Source organism: Ovis canadensis, chromosome 11 (assembly GCF_042477335.2).
Source record: "Ovis canadensis isolate MfBH-ARS-UI-01 breed Bighorn chromosome 11, ARS-UI_OviCan_v2, whole genome shotgun sequence".
NCBI lineage: Eukaryota > Metazoa > Chordata > Mammalia > Artiodactyla > Bovidae > Ovis > Ovis canadensis.
Window position 1 is genome coordinate 29,274,323 of NC_091255.1, and position 22,589 is coordinate 29,296,911.

At 42.8% G+C, this 22,589-nt stretch overlaps 1 protein-coding gene across 1 annotated transcript in view; it reads left to right on the forward strand.

Annotated features, from left to right (window-relative positions):
• Window positions 1-18,732: 18,732 nt before the first annotated feature.
• Window positions 18,733-22,589, forward strand: part of TAOK1 (TAO kinase 1) — a 101,162-nt gene continuing 97,305 nt past the window's right edge. The window contains exon 1 of the mRNA XM_069602993.1: window positions 18,733-19,473. The gene's annotated coding sequence lies outside the window, so the exon portion shown is untranslated. The remainder of the gene's footprint in view (window positions 19,474-22,589) is intronic.

Below are 22,589 nucleotides of genomic sequence, written 5' to 3' on the forward strand. Positions count from 1 at the left end.
TTTGAGGAATTCCAAGAATCAGAGAGCTCTACAAATACCCAGTTAGCTCAGTCACCCACAGGTGTGCATATGTAATTTAATGCAGACATATGCAAGGGTATTTACACGTTCATCATTGCCAGCCCTTTATTTCCTGGCGCTTATATCTGAAATTGGTGGTGCTGGAATAGCACAGTGACATTAGTGGAAATGGGTGGAGGAGCACCTACTCAACCAGCGTGAGTGTCCTCATGAAAAGGGTGTTGTAATATTGCAAAGAGTCAGGACTTCCCTGATGGTCCAGTGCTTCAGACTTCACCTCCCAATGAGAAGGGGGCAGGTTCGATCCCTGGTTGGGGAATTGGGATCCCACATGCCTTGCAGTAAAAAAACAAAACAGAAGCAATATTTTAACAAATGCGGTGAAAGTGAAAGTCCTGCCAACTCTTTGCAACCCTATGGACTATATGGTCCATGGAATTCTCCAGGCCAGAATACTGGAGTGGGTAGCCTTTCCCTTCTCCAGGGGATCTTCCCAACCCAGGGATCAAACCCAGGTCTCCTGCATTGCAGACAGATTCTTTACCAGCTGAGCCACCAGGGAAGCCCAAGAATATTGGAGTGGTAGTCATCTCTTCTCCAATCGATCTTCTTGACCCAGGAATTGAACCCGGGCCTCCTGCATTGCAGGTGGATTCTTTACCAACTGAGCTATGAGGGAAGCCCACAAATGCAGTAAAGAATTTTTTTTAATAGCCCACATCAAAAAAAAAAAAAAAAGTATTGCAAAGAGCACAACTCTGTTTCTAACTTGCCCTAGGACCCTGAATGAATCATCAAACTGACTCTATGGGCCTCAGTTTCCTCATCTGTAAACTGAGGGCGCTGGCTCAGTTCTAGAATCCTCCAAACCTAAGCAGCCCTCAAGCCTACCACCTTGTATAGACAGTTCTGTACAAACACTCTCGCCCCCATGGCAACAGCCACTCGGCCGCTGGTATGCCTCACCACTCTAGCCAGCAGGACTATTTCCATCACAAATTCCTGGGTGAATAGGGGGTTTGAATGGGGGAGGGATCTGTCGGTCAGAAATCTTAAAGCCTCTGGCTTTGAAAGAAATTCTGGAATAAATTGCCTGTGGGTGGCATGTATGTGCTAAATTAGAAAAAACAGCATCCCTGTTTAATTCACAAAAATCACCCTCTTAGCAGGTAAAGGAGCTGTCTTTGCTGAGATGAGATTTGAAGGGTCACTTTGCCACTAAGTGCTGAGTCAAGGAGTGGAGGAGATTGCGGCCCAGGTTCGTTAGCATTGGCAAGGAGGCCAAAGGAACGTTGCCAGAGGGTGTTTAAATCAATCCAAAATTTTGAGAAGTGATTCCAGTATTTATTTTCAAGATCCATACACTTGGATGTGACTCTTTCGTTATGATCAGAGCTCCGTTTTAGAAGCATGGAGATTCTGGGGCAAAAGGACAAGGATTAAGTTTTGAAAAAAGAATAATTCTTCTCAAGGAAAGCAGAGGATGTCTTTGAGGAGGCTATCCTTTATCTGCCCTACTCTCTTTTTCCCTGCTGGTAATGATGAAAATGCTGAATTCATTGGGAGGAGGTCCTGCTTTTTCCTCCTCCACATTGCTTCCTTAAATCTGAGCCCGAGAGTGGAAAGGGGTACTGTCTGTTTATAACTCGAATGCAAAAAGAAAAGAAGGCTCAATAAGATACCGAGTTAATAAAGATTTGACTCTCAGAGAGAAAGAGGGTCCAGGGAAAATGCAACATGCACTTCCCTAGGTCCCCACTTGAGGGCAGCAGTGCTAGCTTTTATGCCCTCAGGGCTGCCTACTGCTAGCTCTGCATTGCAAGGGCGTTGAGGAGAGGAAGGGTGTAGAGGTGAGGTGAGGAGCAACTGGGAACCAGGCTGGGGAAGAATTCTCAGAAGAGGGATTTTTATAATGGGAGACAGGGCTGTATCCATGGAAGTGGGGGAATTCTGGAATAAATGCCTGGTCTCTGCTGAAGACTGAGCAACGCAGCGTGCTCAGAGGTACGGGAGCTGTGACATTCAAGGATAATCAAAGCTGGCGGCTCCTCGTAAACCTGAAGAGCTGGAACGTGCTGATTTTCGTCTTGCCACTAGAGGGCAGAATACGAAAAGAAGACTTAAACTGGCTTTACACCCCTGGAGGAATTTTAGTTTCCGAAAGGATTAATCTTGATCTTGTTAACATGTGTATCTGGTCAAGTCATTTCCCTGATTACACATTTTCACTGGCTCCCTAAAGTCTCCAGAGTAAAGTCTGAGCTGATGAGAACAGTATACAAAACCTTTTCCGAAGTGTCCTTGGTCCTCCTAACTACCTTACTTTTCGGTTGGCCCCCTGCTCCCCACTGAACACACACGACCTTAGGGAGAGTAGTGAGGTAGAAAGGGTGAGGGTTTGGAGCCAAGCACGAGCCAGTAAACCACCCCAGACTCCCTCTTCCCCCTCACTCTCACATTCAACTCCACTAACTCCCATCTATTCTATCCCTTAGATGAACTCCGTGAGGGCAAGACCCTCATTTGCCTTGTTTAACTTTGTATCCTCGTACTAAGAGTAGGAGCTTATTAAATATGTATTGGACAGAGGAATGAATGAATGAATACTTCCGTGGCGCTTTTATCATCCTGGTCCACTTTACTACTGCCTTTTACCTGGTCTGCAATAGGAACCCAAAGGGTCGCCCATGTCCCCCTTTATTCCCTGTAATCCACTCTATACTCTGCAAGCAGAGTGATCTTTCTGAAACACAAATTTGCCTAAAACCCTCTGATGGCTTCCCACAGCTCTTAAAATAAAGACAATCATCCATAGAGTAAGTATAATTTAGCAGTTTAGGCACTTGCTAGTTAAGTGATCATAAGAAAGTTACTAAATCTCACTGAGTCTTGATTTTCTCATCTTAAAAAAAAAATGTAAGGAATAATTATTCCCACCTGATAGGGTTGGTGGGAGAATTAAACAAGCCATACATACACATAAAAGGTTTAGCATAGTGTTCAGTTCTGTGTTCAATAAATGGTCATTACAATTGTTAGGTCCTGAATGAGGTAGTCCCGGCCTATCCCTTATTATTCCCTCTCATTTCTGGCAGCCTCATTAAAGCTACTTTCAGATCTTGGAATATGCTATGCTCTTTTTTATTCCTATTCCTCTTTCTGGTCCAGATGTAAAGTTTACTTCCTCTAAGAAGGCTTTGTTGACACTCTCCTGTCTAGTTCAGGTGACCCTGCAATGGCTTCCCTTAATACCCTATATACCATTTATCACGGCATTTGTTATCCACTCCCGGCACAGTGACTGATATTTAGCGATGTCTCGGTAAATAAATGTGTTGAGTCAACTCTAGACACACTGCATTTCTCTTTTTCCATGTTCTTTGTATATGTTATTTCTTCTTTCTGTTCTAAACAGAGCATCATGAATGCTATATCCGTATTTCCTTTCTTTTTTTTTTTTTTCCGTATTTCCTTTCGAAGGGAAACTTCACTACCTATAGCTGCTGTTGAAGAGGTAGCCCGAGGTGGCCACAGTTCATGGAGGTACTTGCGCCTTAGCTGACAGAGTTGGCATCTGATACAATGGTGGACAACCCAGAACCTGGCCAGCAACTTACAACATACCTGATACCAATAAAGGATGAGGTCAATTAGATACTCTCTAAGAATGAATTAGAAAAAGGAGAGAATGTGGCTATTAATAACAGGAACAAGATCTAAAATCATATATAAAGAAAAGTCATGAGAGGGGACCTCCCTGGTGGTCCAGTGGCTGAGAATCCACGCTTCCAATGCAGAAAGCATGAGTTCAGTCCCTCGTTAGGGAACTAGGATCCCTCATGTCCCGTGGCATGGCCAAAAAAAAAAGAGAGAGAAAGAAGGACCCCTCAGGGTCACCAGGGGTCAAGGCAGGCTCTAGCTGTGGATATATAGAAACGACAGGGAAGAGAGCATAATACAAAGCAGAGACCAAGGAACCAGTTGGAAAGGAGGCCAGGAAAACAGCTAAGTCATGCTAATGACTGAGCATCAGGATTAAAATACCCAAGATGCTCTCTCTCGCTCTTCTGGGCTGTTACTTTTCCTGGTTTTCTTGTGACTTCTATCTTTCAAATAACCTTTTTGAGCTGGAGTGACCCAGAGTGCCTAATTGATAAGCTGTTTCTGTTTAGGAAAACCCAGGCATCCTTCAAGGCTGAATTTCTGGCTCTGTCTCAGTTCTCTCTCTCCATTCAGAGAAGTACTTGTCATGTTACCTGTAATTACTGGGTATTCTATTTCTACCATGTGGATATCAGCCTTTAAACTCTTTGAGGATAGGGCAACTTGTCTGTGTTTCTCAGTTACATACTCTGTCCAGAGGCATCCTTGATACATAAAACCAGGGACTAATCAAAGTACTTTACATGTTTAAATTTATGTAAGCCTAATGACATAGAGAAGGCAATGGCACCCCAATCCAGTACTCTTGCCTGGAAAATCCCATGGACAGAGGAGCCTGATGGGCTGCAGTCCATAGGGTCACAAAGAATTGGACACAACAGAAGCAACTTAGCACACATGCACGCAAGCCTCATAAAAGCCCTCTAAGCAGGGTACTATTATCTTTCCCATTTTACAGATGGGGAAAATGAAGCACAGAGTAACCTTGCCAAAAGTACAAAGTAAAGGGTAGAGAAGGAATTCAAACCAGGACATTTGGCTCTAGAGTCCTATGCAATATGACCTTGAACTAAAGGGGAAGAGTGGGCAGAGAATAGTAGTTAAAATGAATATTTGAATTTCACAAAACTTTATGTTAGTGTCTTATTTATTTCCATAACTTATTCAAGATTCCACATTGTATTTAGTTGCATTCAGCAACTTCAGCCACATGCAAAAAATTCTGGTAAATTCTCTTTTCATTTTTACTGTGTTACAAATATAGGGGTGTGTTAAAGTATCTTTGTATTAATTTCTCATTTAAATATTTTCTTCTCTGTAATCACCCTCTGTGTTTTTTCGGTCTTCTAATTTTATTGAGGCTTTCAATGGCTAAATCAAAGACCTCTCTTGGTAAATGTCACATTGCACTTGAAAATTTGTGGATTATTTTCAAATATCATTGGATATGGGTTTCTAACACGATTCTACAGTAACAAGAGGACAGACTCTGTATGTTTTTAATATCTTTAGATCAAGAATTTTTTTTACCTTGTTTTATGTCCCTGGATATGTTCCAGTGTCTCCTAGTTTGTAGTCTCTGGGAACTTGAATATAATTGGTATCCTACTGTTGTGTGAAAATTGTCTAAATCTTATTTATTTTGACGTGGCTCATGGTGTTTTCAGCTGTGCTTCTACTTTTCTGTATGTCCATTCTATTAATTTTTGAGAGTTAGACATTAAAACTCCAACTAAAAATCTGAATTTATCTACTTAAAAAATAATTGTAATATATAGTAGAGCTATATGTGACTTTGTTCCATATTTTTCAAGGCTCCTGTCAATGTGTTATCATACTTTCATAATTCAAAAAATAAAAAAGAAAGAGAAACAGAATATTTGAACACTCTGCTACAGGGTATGAAGCACTTTCGAGTGTATTTTATGAGGACATCAGGAGTCCCCTCCCCCTCTGTGGGAAACCAGCTAGCACTTCTAGCCCTGAAATGCCAACTACCTGGATTCTTTCTACCAGCACAGAAAAAAAATGAAGTATAAGTAAAGGATACATACAGATGTATTTTTTAAATTCCATGGAGTCCTAGAGATGTTGATACTTTGTAGATTGGTCAGATTTCTAGGCTAGTGTCTAAAGAAAGAATTGTGTTAGAATTTTTTAAAGATTTTTTTTTATGTGAACCATTTTAAAAGTCTTTATCAAATTTGTTACAATATTGTTTCTGTTGTTTCTCTTGCCTAGGAGACATATGGATCTTTGTTCCCTGACCAGGGACCCAGCCCTCGGATTCTTAACCACTGGACCACCACAGAAGTCCCTGGAATTTAGAAACCTTTCATCTGGGGCAAAACAGCCAGTTTCTCAGCTGTTCCAAGAACTGAGTCTCTCCATAAAATCAGCAATTGAAAGTATGTATTCGGTGTGGTGGAGAAGGTGGATGGAGTGGTCATTCCACATTATGCTATTGTTTTTAAAGGAGTCTGAGTTTGGGGACTGATGCCTATATTGGCAGCTTCAATCATTGAGTTACCATGACAACAAGCCAAACTTCAGGGGCTGTTTATTAGTGAGTGGTAAGGAGCCAACTGAAAGGGAAGCTCTTTGAGGAAGCCTGGGGTTGCTTCGGGGTGGTAGTGGAACAGGGTACGTGGTACAAGGTAAATCCACATACTTGCTGGCTAGGTATACAAGTAGCCTCCTCCTGATTGCCTGTATCTCAGAGATCTGAGTGAGTAACCAGAGGAGAGGTCTGACAGTAGCAACTGTTCAGCATGAGAATGTTCTTAAATATTAATGGTGTTGTGGAAGAACAGGAAGAGCCTTTAGGTTCCTCCGAAAGTGAGGGAATGCACAGGGAGCTTTGTTCAGTGCTCTGTGGTGACCTAAATGGGAAGGAAATCCAAAAAAGAGGGGATGTATGTATACAGATAGCTGATTCACTTTGCTGTACAGCAGAAAATAACATAACATTGTAAAGCAACTGTATTCTGATTAAAATATTTTTAAATAATAAAAATAAAAGACAATTAAAATTTTTTACAAAAGCGAGAGAACAGCAGGAGATGCCTATACCTGAGTAAAATTTACCCAGAATGTGAGTGTAGTTTGTGTTAGGGCTGAATTCCTGGTGACACAGCCATATGGCTTTTGCTGACTGCCATCCTCCAGACAGTATATTCCTTTTGCAGAGTGGCTAACATGTATTTAGGATGGTGCTTTCCTCACGGTCACCTTTACTCCTTCTCCCAGCATCAGCTGGTACTCTTAAATGAGGGTGCTCCTACCTGTCCTTCCAGCCTGAATTTCTGCCCCAGATGAAGGGTCTGGATCTTTCCCTCAGCCACTTCCTCACATCTCTGATTTCCTCCCCGAGAGTAGGAGGCTCCAGGGGACCACAGCTGACTCTGCCAGGCACAGAGGGTTGAGTCATCCCGCAGGCGTCAGAGCTGTTAGCAAAAGCTCTGCTGATCTGTATGCAGCTCCAACTCCCTCTCCGGTTCAGAGTTTTGGAGCCGTCTTGTTCAAAAGTAAAGAACGGAACACAGATGGCTGGTAACAGGATCCCACAGGAGCCTCCTCTCCCACTGAGCCCATCCTGCTAATCCTTTTATAGGAGAAAAGAAAATAAATGGTGAATGAAGAAAGAAAAAAAAGAGGAGTGTCAGTTTTGCTCTGTCCTTTGGGTTTTGGTGGAAGGCCTCTGAGAACAACCTCCTGCTCCTCATTACATTTCCCAAACATTTCCCCTTCCTGGTCCTTGTTTCTTCTCGTCTGCTTCTTTCCCCTCCCAGTTCTCTATTCTCTGTATCATCTTTGAATCTGATGGAGTATTTTGCTGAATGTCTTCTATTTAACCAGGCAATTGTAATCCATACAGACAAAAGAAAATCAAATGCACCAGAAGTGCATGTATCAGGTATATCTCTTGGGAGTTTCTTTAGTTTCTCCTCTTCTACTGAAGCAGCATAATGCATTACAAAGAGTACAGGCTTTGGAGCCAGAAAAAAGTGGGTTCTAAGCCCTGTCCCAGGAAATAAACGTTAAAAAAAATCTGCTCTGTCACTTACTAGCTGGGTCATTTTGAGCAATTTACCTAACCTCTCTGAGTTCCAGATATGGCATCGGAATACATATATCAGTTCACTTCATTCGCCCAGTCATGTCTGACTCTTTGCAACCCCACGGACTGCAGCACGCCAGGCTTCCCTGTTTATCACCAACTCCCAGAACTTGCTCAAACTCACATCCATCGAGTCGGTGATGCCATCCAACCATCTCATCCTCTGTCGTCCCGTTCTCCTCCTGCCTTTTATATGTGTATAATAGTGTCTATGTTGTCAGTTGATTCACAGATTAAATTAGATAGAGGTAAAATACAGTACCTAGGGACTGTTCTGGTGGTCCAGGGGTGAATAATACACCTTGCAGCGCAGGAGACACGGGTTTGATCCTTGGTCAGGGAACTAAGATTCGATATGCTGTGGACCAACTAAGCCCACACACCACACTTAGAGAGTCCATGTGCCGCAACTAGAGAGTCCGTGTGCTACAACAAATGATCTCGCATGATACAATGAAGATCCCTCATGCAACAACTATGCAGCCAATTAAATTAATTAATTTAAAAAGGCATAGTATCTGGAACATCATAAGTATGCCCAGTAAATATTAACTTTCTCTTTCTTCTCATCTCCTGTTGCAATAAATACCAGGCCCCGGATTTTCAAGTATCTGAAAAAAAATTTTTTTTTCCATTGAGAAAGTAGCATCCACGATCAGGTGCTACTGATGCAACTGAAGACAGAAAGGCAAGTGGGAAGTGTGTGTGAGTGTTTTTGCAAGACCAGAAGACCAGGACTTTGTAAAAATTAGCATGCGAATACGATAAGGTTGCTTTCCCTCAGTTTAGAGATTCTTGGCCAAGACTGCTGGTTTCCTCATGTTGCTGCTGTAGCATGGTTGATACTAATTTATTTTCCTTGGAAGATAAGATGCTAGGTTGCTGATTAGGTAAGTTATTACCTGTCTCTAAGCTTCTCTGGAACACAGGATCACTAGCTCCTCTTCAGTTCAGGAAAGGAGGAGGACTGGTTGAAGTCTGTGTAAATTCCAGGAGGAAAGTTAAGTATGGTTTGGTATTATCCTTGGCACTGAGAATACCAGAAGTGTTTTTATAGTCAGGTCAAATGCCACTGTTCAATTTATGTGACTACCAAAGACTTAGCTGACACAGGGCTGTGGTTTGACATGGTTCCTTTGTTCCAGATAACAAACACGTGCGATGTCAGTTGTATTAATGTGCCGTGCTCTAGTGAAGCAAGAAGGAGGCTGATGATGGGGCCAGGATACTGTACCTCATTCTCTCTGACCAGGAGCTCTCTGACAACACGTTTTTCCTGTCTCTCTTTGTAACTGGTAATTAGGTTCTCAGCTGAGCTGTCAGGAATCTTGACAAGTTTCACAGACAATCACCATTAGACAATTTACAACTGTAGGCTTTTCATAACTGGCACAGTCCCTCCCCAGGAAGCAAAGTTTCTCAATCCTAATCTCCTCCTATCATTCCAAGAGTCTGATCTGAGTGGAAGGCTGGCTCAGTACATTATCCAGTTCCAAAGCAGACTATTGCTTCCAGTGGAGGTGATGGGCAAACCTCTGTATTCATATATGCCCTCAGTAATAAGGGGATATGGTTGGGTAACAGAGTGGAAGTTGTCCAAGCCAGAGGTGACATGCTCCTATGAGAATTTAACAGAGCCTATCAAAAAGAGAGAAAAAAATTAGTTAATAAAGTGGCTTTTTCTTTTGTTCTTAGAAAGCTCAACCCCTGTACACTCAAAAAATTGAAAGCAAGGACTCAGATATTTGTACATCATGTTCATAGCAGCATTATTCCCACTAGCCAAAAGCTGGAAACAACCCAAATGTCCATTGACAGATGAATGCCCAAATGAAATGTGATACCTACATCATACATGGAATATTATTTAGCCTTCAAAAGGAATGAAACTCTTTTTTTTCAGCCACCTATGAGGTTTTGGGGATCTTAGTTCCCTGACCAGGGATAGAACCCATGTCTCCTGCACTGACAGGCGGATTCTTTACCACTGAGCTACCAGGGAAGCCCTGAATTGCCTATTTTTAAATGGTTAAAGTGGTAAATTTTTTAATGTATATTTTACCACAATCCCTCTGGATTAGGGAACTTAGGTAGTGGATAAAAAGAAATCAGTTCTTGGGGAGTTCCCTGGTGGTCTAGTGGTTAGGATTCTGGACTTTCACTGCGTGGACTGGATTCAAATCACTAACTGGGGAGCAGAGGTTCCACAAGCTGTGCCAAAATAAAACAAAACCAAAACAAAACCAAAACAAAAACTCAGTTCTTCCCAGAAACTCCTCAGATGAGCTCGAATACTTACCTTGATCACAGCACTGGCCAGACTGTACCATCAAGACTATGATGCTGCTCATCTCTTGTTTTTTGCATCCATCCTCTCTCTTTCTCTTGCTGGGAACGAGCCTGTCCTCTAATCATAGTCTATGAGGTTCTTGTGACATTGACTCTACTCTGCACTCCAGGGATGGAGCAGGTTTATCAGGCCTAAACCGCCAGTGTGTGCAGCGTATGACACTCCCTTGGCTCTGGGTCAGGGATGGGCACACGATCCAATCAGAGCCAATGAGAGGCAAGAAGATTTTCTCTGGCATTTGGGGGAAAGAAACTCCCTTCTTTTTCCCCCCAAAATTGGATGACAATAATGATAAGAATAATGAAAATAAGTTATTTTATTAATAACTTAATAAATTAATAATTATTAATAATAATTTATTAATAAGATAAGTACTTATTGAGTGCTTATTCTATGCCAGGGAGAGTTCTGAATACAATTTATGTTCTTTAGCCCTCATGATAACTTTACTGAGTAGGGGACTTCCCTGGTGCTCCAAAGGCTAAGCCTCCCAATGCAGGAGGCCTGGGTTTGATTCTTGGTCAGGGAACTAGATCCCATATGCTGCAACAAAGATTGAACATCTCATGTGCCACAACTAAGACCCAGCGCAGTCAAATAAATAAATAAAAAGAAATATAAAAAGAAAAGAAAAGCACAAAGTGTATATATATATATATATATATATATATGTATGTATGTATGTATTTTGAACTATATTGGGTAGGTACAATTATTATTCCCTTTTTACAAATGGTGGAAATGAGGCACAGAGTGTTTCGATCAGCCTGCGAAAGCTCTCATAGCCAGCGTGTGGTGAGGCCTGATGTCAAACCAGCTTTCACTCTGAACCACTACACTCTGTTGCCTTGAAAGGATGTAAGAACTGGAGTTGCTGATGCCTCTTTCTGTGAAGCTTCAGACCACATCCAGCATGGTAGAAGTCCTAGAGATGAAACCAGAGTATTTAGCCCGGAAGCAACTCTGCCTGAAGCTAGCCTGTGGACTTTTTAACATATGTGAGCCAAAATATTCCCCCCCACCTTTTTTTTCCCTTAAACTACTTTGGGTCCTGTTTCTATGTCAGCCAAAGGACTTTGGACTGTTTACTTGTTGACTTTTCCCATTAGGCTGTGACTTAAGAATAGGAATGCTTTTCATCTCTATATCCATAGAGCCTAGCATAATTCACATAACTGACATTCAGTAATGATTGCTATCTCTCAATGCATCATTCCATAAACACTTGTTGTGGTTTATGTGTAAATTGGGTTAGATGTGGGAGATGGAAATAAAATGAGTGAATGAAAGTTGTTATCCTGGAGTATATGGAAGAATACCAACTATAAAGGTTAATGTGATAGAGAACTCTAGGGATGCACATGTGTGCTAGAGTTTCCAGGAAGTTGCAGTCACCTTGATAATATGTACCTGGATGCTGGGCAGGGCATTTTCTGGGTTCCTGCAGATGCCAGACAATCTCAGGATTGCCTAACATCCTGAGAATGTCTGGAAGGCACCTGCCTCCCAAACTGATGTACAAACCAGATTTACACCTGGCACTGTCATATGAACCATGTGTTTTCCGCTGTGCTTCCCTGTGTTGCTTGACTTTCAAAAGCACGTTCTGTAAAATAAGTGTGCCCTGCCCAATTCTCGTCATTATGGTGACAATCAGAAGAGGTAATAGATATGAACATTCTACAATGTAACTTTCCAGATGACTGTTGCTTTCTTTTACCTGGCCACAGCAAACACTTACATACTGTACTCTAAGAAGCATCCCCACAAAACCATGTCGTTTGGCCTCGCCAGCAGTTCTATTCTCCTTGTAGTGAACATCTGTTGTTTTTGTCTGTCCAGAATTTCTCCCTCATCTTCTGGCAAAAAGTACCCTACATTCTTTTAAGGAATTTCCTCTCCATCACTCCATGTAATTTTGTGGAGCTGTTACTCAGAGCCACTTGCCACAGGGTGAACACATAATCCCAGCTAGGGCCATCAGAATGTCCCACCCGTTGGTGAAGAGACTAGCCCACAGAGGAACATATGACACAGGGTCCAAGCTGGGCTACTCAGCGATGCTCCTTTGGATTTTTTTAAAAAGATGTATTTATTTGTTCATTTATATTTGGCTGCACCGGGTCTTCATTGCGGCATGAGGGCTCTCTTTAGTTGTGGTGAGCATAGGCTACTCTTCATTGCAGTGCATAGCCTTCTTGCAGTGGCTTTTCTTGTTGCAAAGCACACACAGGTTCTAGGTGTGTGGGCTCAGTAGCTGTGGCACGGTGCACTGGCTTAGTTGCTCCAAGGCATGTGGAATCTTCCTGGACAAGGGGTCGAACTCATGTCCCCCCACATTGGCAGGCAGATTCTTATCCACTAGACCACCAGGGAAGCCCTCCTTTGGCTTTTATTACTATTGAGACGGAGAATCTTTCCTTTACCTTTAGGGTCACTAAACTGGGATGATGTCAATCTGGACTTCTGTGGTCATTTCTTTCACTCCCCTCTGCTCCCTTGCCCCATCCCTCTGCCCCATGAATCAACTACAAAGATGGAAGTTCATCTAATATGATCTATGTGAAACCTGCTTACATGTCTCCTGGAAACACTATCTATGGTCCATATGCCCTAAATTCTGATGTGCTCATTCTCACAAAGTCCCAAATGACTTCAATTTCTTACATTTACAATATTGTAACATTTTTATGTTGAGAATATTTGTGAAGAGGAGAAATAAAGGATGAGTTTCATGATAACCATTTGTATGTTACCATTTGATCACTAGACTAGATGTCTAGTGTTTTTGGGCAACAGGTGAAAGAGAGCAGGTTATGCAAGAAAGGCCACATAGCATGCGAGCTTAAGTGGTTGTATAAACCTCAATTTTGGAACAGGGACTCCTGTTACTAGTGATCACAACACAGGGTCATGTCAGCAAGGGAAGTATCTGGTTAAAACTGATACTAGAAAACTCCTTGATTGACTTCGCTGGTGGTCCAGTGGCTAAGACTCCACTCTCCCAGTGCAGGGGGCCTGGGTTCAATCCTTGGTTGGGGAACTAGATCTCACAGTCTGCAACTAAAGATCCTGTGTCCTGCAACTAAGACCCAGTGTAGCCAAACTAAAGAGAAAAAAGAAAGAAAGAAGTCTCCTTGATTCATTTCCTGTGTATAGACAGTATTAATGGCAGTATTCAGTGCTGGGGTATACTAAACTAGATGATAGCAGTGGGAAGCACCTGGATCCCCTAGTTGCATTCCCCCCTCCTCAATACACACACACACAAATTTATAACAAAAATCCAATCTATAGACAAAAATAGTCAAGCATTTGGAAACTGGGTATGGTGTGTGGAGAGGAGGAAAGGAGAGACAAAAAGGGGCAAACATCTGACAAAATTCTTTAAATTCCTGAGGCACTGGACTTTTCAGTTACAGGGTTTAATGCATTTCCTTCCCCTCACCCCCTCCAAGCTGATCTGAACTGTCACTTTCAACCAAAGTCTTCTTGCTAGTATTGTACTACTGCCCAGCAAAGAGAAGGCTCAAAGACGAAGCCCAAAGATAGTCTTAGGCCAATAAAATGTCAACTTGTTTGATGTTTTGATTGCCAGCTGTTTGTTTCATATCTTATGTAGCACAACTCCCTTAGGACTTTGTGTTTTTGTTTTTAATCCTGGCAGATGTCAGCAAAAGACAAGGGCATGACAAAATCACCAGTTGATCCAGAAGTGCATTCCAAAAACCTCTCAGTCTGCAACCATGCAGCCCAACCCTTGCCACATTCACAGATGTCCCAGACAATTGTGATGTACTGATCATGGGCGCCTGCCAGACAGTAGCATCAGAGAAGTGTGATGAATATTTACCTCCTCACACACACACACACACACACACACACACACACACAACATCTACCACTTGAAAACATTTCCCATGGGTTAGGCACTTTACATATTACCTTATTATAATGTTTAAAATAATTTTAAAAATTTATTAATTTTTGGCTGTCCTGAGTCTTTGTTGCTGCACAGGTTTTTCTCCGGTTGGAGTGAGCCAGGGCTACTTGTCATTGCATTGCACAGGCTTCTTATTGCAGTGGCTTGTTTTGTTGCATAGCACAGGCTCAAGGGCACCCAGCTTCAGTAGTTGCGGCACGTGGGCTCAGTAGTTGCAGCTCCCTGGCTCTAGAGTACAGGCTCAGTAATTGTGGCACATGGGCTTGGTGGCTCTAAGGCATGTGGGGTTTTCCTGGATCAGGGATCAAGCTCGAGTCTACTGTTTTGGTGGGTGGATTCTTGACCCCTGAGCCACCAGGGAAGCCCCGTGTTACCTTATTTAAATCCTCACACAACCCTGTGAGGGAGGTAATGTCAACCCCGTTTTACAGAAAAGGAAGCAAAACAGCCGGGTTATGAAGTCAGCACAAAGTAACATACTCACTGACAGGAGTAAGAGAGGGAGATGGAACCCCACAGTCAATTTTTTTTTTGTTAGACACTCCAATTTTCTTTGTTAATATACATGCATTGTTTTTAGTTGTTAAAAATAATTTTATTTTGTTTTTAGTTATATTAATATATATGGTTTATTGGCAACATTGTTTATAACATATTGTGTCAAGTGCACCACATGAACATTTAACAAGATAGATAATATCCTATTTATAGTCTCACAATACAATGAAAAGGATTCAACTCAAGCCAGAGCCTGTAAGAAACTATTTGCATATCATGTACATCTGATAAAGGACCTCTACAGCCCATGTTTTTAACTCTGGCCGTATAGCCTTCACATCTACTGCCTGATATCTTCAGGGCTGGCTTTCTTTAAGACTCCCGGGCAGCTGCTTTAATTTATTCATGGCTTTTGCTACAGATGCTTATCTGATAGATACCTGAGACTGAAAGTTTTCTAGGGCAGGACTTTCTTGAACTAAATTGTATTCTACCATCCTTAGGGACCTTGGCCCAGCGTTTATTTCTGTGTGTTAAAATGGAACAATCTGGGACTTCCCTGGTGGTCCAGTGGCTGAGACTCTACAACCCCAGTACAGGGGAACCTCAATTACCTCAAGTGAGAAACAGGTATGAACCACCACAGCAGAGGCCATGGGGATGAGGAACCAGGCCAATTCAAGAACTGTTCAGGAGTTAAATCCACAGAAAGCACAGTCCTTGCAACCATTCTAAGTACTGACTACCACTGATGAGTGTAAATTTCTTTTCTTTCTTGGATAAATTCTAAGAACTGAATAACTTATATATTCTACAGTATCTACTAAAAATACCTTCATGTTGAAACAAATCTGACGTTGGGATATGCCCCTGTAGGTGTGTGTGTGTGTGTGTGTGTGTGTGTGTGTGTGTGTGTGTGTGTGAAATTTGAAGAATTTGAGGAAAGAGGCCTATTAACACAAGATCAGAAGCACAGATCTGGAATAATAATAATAATATTAAGACAGCCAGAGTCTCTTAAGATGCCCTATATATTGAGGAAACAGAGTGGGGTGTGGGGGAGCTGTAATTTAGGCAGAGATAAGTGTGAGAACAAGGTCATGGCTGATACAAAATTCTATAAAAACACTCCCTATACAACATCAAACCTTTATTAGTCTTAAAAAATTTTTTTGGGGGCTATGCCATAGGTCATGCAGGATCTTAGCTCCCCAACCAGGCAGAGTCTTATCCACTGGACTGCCAGGAAAGTTCCCAACATCAAACCTTTAGATTTAACTCCTAGTTTACAAGAAAAATAGTGACTGAAGCAAATGTGAAATGACATCATAAGGATGCAACTGGCCAAGTCCAGAATGTGGAAAGTTCTTAAGATATGTAATCTGGTTTCTTCAACAAATAGACTGTGTGTGAAAAAGGAAGGAAGACAAAAAAAAGGAAGGGAAAATGTTATACATGAAAAGAAACTTGAGAGACATATTTATCAATCAAGTGCAAAGTGGAGATCCCGATTCAGATAAATAGGGTATGAAATAATATTTTGGAAACTATTGGGGAAAAAACTGAACATGAGTTGGCTATTAAATCATATTAAGGACATATTGTAAAGGTGTGATAAAGAAATCATGGTTATGTTAAAAGTATTTATTAGAGATACATATTCAGTTCAGTTGCTCAGTTGTGTCTGACTCTTTGCGACCCCATGGACTGCAGCACGCCAGGCTTCCCTGTCCATCACCAACTCCCAGAGCCTGCTCAAACTCATGTCCATCGAGTCAGTGATGCCATCCAACCATCTCATCCTCTGTCATCCCCTTCTCCTGCCTTCAATCTTTCCCAGCACCAGGGTCTCTTCCAATGAGTTACTTCTTCTCATCAGGTGCCCAAAGTATTAGAGATTCAGCTTTATCATCAGTCCTTCCAATGAATATTCAGGACTGATTTCCTTTAGGATTGACCAGTTTGATCTCCTTGCAGTCCAAGGGACTCTCAAGAGTCTTCTCCAACACCACAGTTCAAAAGCATCAATTCTTTGGCACTCAGATACCAGAGATATCAGAAAACAGAGATACATATTAAAGTAAATATTTACAGGTGAAGTGTTACCATGGTTTATTAGAGATTTACTTAAAAGTGCATGGGGGTGGACTTCCCTAGTGGTACTGGATAAGAATGGACCTGCCAATGCAGGGGACAGGGGTTCCATCCCTGGTCAAGGAAGATTCACCTGCCACAGAGTAACTGAGTCCATGCGCCACAAATATCGAGCCCGCATGCTACAACTACTGAAGCCTGTGCACCTAGAGCCTGTGCTCTACAAAGAGAGAGACGCCGCTGCAATGAGAAGCCCATGCTCAAGAAGAGTAGCCCCCGCTCACCTCAACTAGAGAAAGCCTGTATGCAGCAAGAAGACCCAGCACAGCCAAACAAATAAACTCCCACTGGGGTGAGGGAGAAGGTTGTGGGAGAACAGGTGAAACAAGAATGACGAAGTGTGATAACCAGTGAAGTTGGGATAATGGTCACGAGGTTTACTATTCTGACTCCTTTTTTTGTTTGAAATTTTCTAAAAAAAATTAAGAACAAAGATTACAGGAAAGCATGAATCTCTTTCCATTCCCAACTGTATAAAGTAGCCAGAAGAGAACATTCTTGCTGTAACACTTTCAGAAAATGGGATCGGGATTGGAGGGCATTATTTAAGGAGTATGTGGCGGGAGAGGGGCTCCAGGAACAGGACGGTACAAGAAAAACTGTTTCTGAGCAGTGCTGAAAGAGCCATGCTGCTGCTGCTGCTGCTAAGTCACTTCAGTCGTGTCCAACTCTGTGTGACCCCATAGACAGCAGCCCACCAGGCTACTCCGTCCCTGGGATTCTCCAGGCAAGAACACTGGAGTGGGTTGCCGTTGGAACACAAATTTCAAGATGAAAGGAGTATCAACTATGCCAACTATTGTAGATGTCAAGAAGAAAGGGATCAAAATGAAAACTCCACTAGATATGACTAGGAAGTCACTCTTGACCTTGGCAGGATCGAAGTTTTCATTTTCAGTTGAGGTGGGATGATATACAACTTTTCCACGAACTTGTCTATGAAGGAGAGGTAAGGTGAAGATTGTAATCTCTCCTTCAACCTCAAAGAAGAAGAAATTAGGGCATTTTTTGTGTTTTTCATGTTGAGGGGAAGTTGCCCCTTTGAGAATGATTGATGATATAGATGAAAAGAGTAATGACTGACTGATTTGCAAAGCAAGGAGTCTTACTAGGAGAGGGAACATTGAGAACAAATTATACATACATCCTGCTGAAGCAGAGAGCTAGTTTTTTTCTGATCACAGCCAATGTACTTGCCTAGTTTAACTTCCAATTATTGTTCTGGTGTACATATTCACTCACAAGTCCCACACGGCAGATCTATTTATCTCAGTTTTATACACTGAAGAAAAAAGATTTTTTTTATGACTGCACTTTAGGCATACCTTTTGGTTCTTGAATAAAATTGCTCTCTTTGTGGCCTACTGAAGAGGTTTTCCCCTTTAAAAGGTTTTCGTTACAAAAACTGAGCAGCACTACGTCTTCTCTTGGAACTCTCCAGTTTGTTTACTGTTCTTATTACTCAGCCTACTCACTCTACAAAAACTTTTCAAGAATTTCTCCTTTTTCTACCATCGCTAACATATAGGACGGTGTAGATTTGTATTTCTCTTATTACCGTTCCAAAAATTATTATAAACTTTTCGAATCTGAAAAACTCAATTATATACTGATTAAGCTGACCAGCTTATCTCCGAATTCCAAGGAGGGATTGAAGTAAGGTGTGTAAGAAGGGGATTATTCAACACGTCAGGGAAAACTTCATTCTCAGGTTTATTGGGGAGGGGGGTGCACATACTTTGGGAGCGGGAAAAGCAGAGCCGGAGGAGAGCAGATAAGCTCTTCTTCCTTAGGTTTCAGGGTGAAATAAACGCACCTGACGCCCGCGTGGCAGAAGAGCTCCGCGAGCTGAGCGAGCCAGGGCTGGACAGAGGCTGTAAACTCGGGGACACGCGTGAGACTCCGCCCAGTGTAAGCACTCGCGCGTTCCCGTGAGGGCGTGCACGCGTACGCAGTTTTGTCTCGCGCAGGGTCGAGCCTGTCAGGCGGGAAATCTCGCGAGATCGGAGACTGGGATGACTGTCGGGAGGAGGGGAGTGGTGTCGGGGAAGGGGGGGAATCTGGGCAGCGGCCGGGCTCTGTGGCTTCAGGGCTCGGAGAGAGAGAGGGAGGGTGGCAAAGAGAGTGAGTCGGTGCCGCCGCCTGCCTAAGCAGAGAGGAGGGGTCCCGCTTGCCTGCGCCCTTCGCGGGCCGAGAGCGCGAGGCACCCGCAACCTCTGAGGCCTCCGGCCCCTGGGGACCCCGCCCCGCCGCCGGCCGGCCGGCCCGGGGCCTCTCTTCCCTTTGTGAGCGCCCCCTTCCCAGGGGTGGTGGTGGTGGCGGAGGGCTGTGCGTGGGCCCGCCCGCCGAGGGGCCGCGGCGGGGGACCGAGAGGGCCTCGGCTGTGTGAGGACAGGAGGCGGCCGAGGCCCGGGCCGGTTCCCCCGAGGCGGCGGCGGCGGCGGCGGCGGCGGCGGCTCCCGGCACTTCCCCGCGCCATCTTAGCTGAGCCCAAGCGCTGAGGGCGCCTCCTCGACCCCGGTCGTCCCCTCGCCCCCCCCCCCCCCCCCGCCCCTTGTCGCAGAGCTTGGGCTGGGCGGCTTGCTGGGGCTCCGGGGGGGGGGGGCGGCGGTCTGTCGCCTGGCCCCCTCCTCCTCCTCACTCCTTGCCCTCCAGCGTAGCGGCTCCCCCGGCGCTGCAGGGGGCTGCGCCTGCCTACTCCGCCCCAGACCTGTCGGCGAAAGGGTAAGGGCACCTCTGCTTTGGGAAAGGGAGACATGGAGGGGGCGGGGAAATTCGGCCCACTCTGGCCGCTGCGCGGAAGCTGGGATGTGGGGGTGGGGTGGGGGAGGGAGACAAGGAGGGTCTGTGATTCTGTGGGTGGGGTGAGGAAGCTGGTGAGCTAGGCGCCCTCCTGTTTTGAGGGGCAAGAGCAATTGCATTCCTCTTTCCTGAGGGTCACCGGAAGGGGTGGTGGAAGGGGATGTCTCGAGGAAGGTGTGGCCCTCCTAGGGAGACAGGGTTGATGTGCACCCCGACTTAAAGGCGCGGGGTCCCCTTCCCTTCTGATCCCTCTGCTCCTCCCTCCTCTTTGTAGTGTCTGTGTATTCTTGAGAAGGGAGACTGCTCTGGGTAGTCTACTGGGTAGATTCCTCCCGCCCCCCAGGAACTCTGTACCCCACTTCTGTAGGGGTGATGGAAGCGTTTCTTTCCCCCTACCCTTCCCCATCCTTTAGTCTGCTGCAGTGCTGCAGAAGTCCAAGGCAGTTTCTTCATACACAGGCCCGTGTATACACTGAAGGGAGGGGGAGCGGGAGAGGGAAGTAATGGCGCTTCCCTTAGAAAGGTTACCCCTTTTCCTTTGGTTTTAAATCGATAACAGTACCGGTTTAATACTCTTCCTCTGAGATCTGTCCGTGCGAAGTATATCTATTTCTGTTGTTACTGCGAGGATATGGCCACTCAAGAGGGACCCTGCCATGTTAGGAACAGTTTTGATGGTCTCTCTTGCTCTCTCATTTGAACACTAGATTGACTGTGTGAGCATATTGGGTTTTCGTTAAGATTTAAGTAAAATAATTTTGTTTTCTCTGATTTCCCACTTTTTCTCCCCTCTTCCTATGACTTTTGTAGTACTTGAAGAATTATTCAAGATTATTCTGTACAGACAGGATGTCTGATGGACATTGCTTCTCCCTGAGCTGTGAATTTTTAGGGTTAATACTATTTTGTATACATCGAAATTGGAATTTTCCCGAAATGATTAGGCCACACACTTTTCTATTGCAAATGCTTTGTTTCTTAGTGTAAGGGAAAAATAAACGTGATTTGCCTAATTATGCTGTAATAGAATATTCTGTAGTCAAAAAGTCATTTTCCACTTTTGCTTCAGAATGTCATATTTGTTTAAGACAAATCGTCTTATCTGGTTTACAATAGTACTTATTGGTTTTGCTTAGTAGAATAGAAATAAATTTTTTAAAAATTACATTCTAGAAGTATGTTGCCAAGTTCTTGTGACCAGAGTAGTCTTGAAGTCTATAGTTGATACTTTTCTCTTTACTGATGGGTGAGTTCAAAACGTTCCATACTTGAATATTCATATAATTAAAAAACTGTTACACAGAGTGATGAAGATGACTAAATACAGAGATCATGTCTTGACATTTTACTAGCAAGTTGTATTTAGTGTTTAAGCTTTACTTGGTGGCTGACTTGTTTTTAAATACTTCCCTGCCATCTACATTTTACATTGTCCATCAGAGCTCTTTTGGTGTGTGTTGCATTTTGAAACCCATTTTAAGACAAAGATTTAAAGATGTTAGAGGCAGTAGTAGTGTTAAGCATTAATTTAGATTTTGTCTTATTTCATGATTTTAATATAGGAGGACACGTTAATGCTATGTTGTCAGTTTTTATTATTTTTACTCGGCAAATGGAATTCTCCTTGCTTTCTTTATTCTCTTGATTTTTTATCTGAATTCATTTAAACAGCACTTCTCATTTGAATCTTTATTTCATGGCACGATGCTGCATGTTGTGGTGGGCAGTTTTTCCCTGTATGGCAGACTGTGATGTAAAGTTTAATTCTCTATGCTATGGCTTGTTGTTGATAATTAATTCATATATTACTAGCATGTGTAAACCCCAGCTTACTGCTTACTAAAGAGTGTCTGTTTTTGTCTTTCAAAGATGCAGAGAGAGGATTTATCAATAAGGGCTACAAAACTGAAGGATGTAGACAGGATATAGGTAAACTACTTGCTATACATCAGAATGCTGGAACTAAGAAGTACTCTTTAGAACAATTATAAAGAGACCCTTGTCAATAGTTGGTAGGAATTCTGCTACAAGTGGTAAAATTATGTTCATCACCAGTTAGATAAATTCATTATTAGGGGAAAAACAGGGTTATGGCAGCTGAGTTCTGATGCTGCTGTCAGAAAGAGAATACTGAGAACTATTAGTGTGAGTTGGTTGATTCCAGATTAGTATGGTACCTCTTGTGTTTCTAAATAGTTCATCTACAAAATGGCAGTGGACATCACTTCCTGTTCTTTCACAACTGACTCTCTGAATTCCCTTTTAATGACTTAATTTTTGGCATTCTCGTATCTGATTTGCTAATTTTGTTGTATTTCTCATGCTTTATAGATGGAAGAATTTGTTAGAAAGAATTTGGTTTTAAAAGGTTTTATATAAAATTATCTTGACAGTAACTAAGTATCCTTCCAAATTAAAGGATATTTTCTCAAACATTTAAACTCTGAGAGGTTTTAAAGAAACATAACAATATACAGGACCAAAGGTATGAGTGAACTGAATAGAAAGTAGTTACTGTATTTTCTGTAATATATATTTTAGGAGAACAGTAGATATGCAGTTAATTGACCATGTTACTATACACCATGCTTTCTGCATATCAAAGTATATGCATGATACTTGATCCCATGTTATGATGCCATCCCACTAGTATGAAAGAAACTAATTACTTGCAAAATACTAGAAGAACCAAATACTCTTAACCAGAAAAAGTGTAATTTAAGAATTTGCTAGTACTTAGTAGATATGGAGCTGGAGGAGGGCACAGCAACCCATTCTAGTATTTTTGCCAGGAGAATTTCGTGGACAGAGGAGTCTGTGGGTGACGGTCCATAGGGTCACAGAGTCGGACATGACTGAAACGACTTAGCATGCACGCAGTGGATATGAATACTTAGTAAATCCAGAAGTTATTTAGAGGGCCAACTGTTGGCATTGAATTTACATTTGAGATTAATCTGTTATTCAGATTACCTGGAAATAAATTCTGTTTTTCATTTGACCACTTCAAATATTAAAATTAAAAAAAAACAAATATT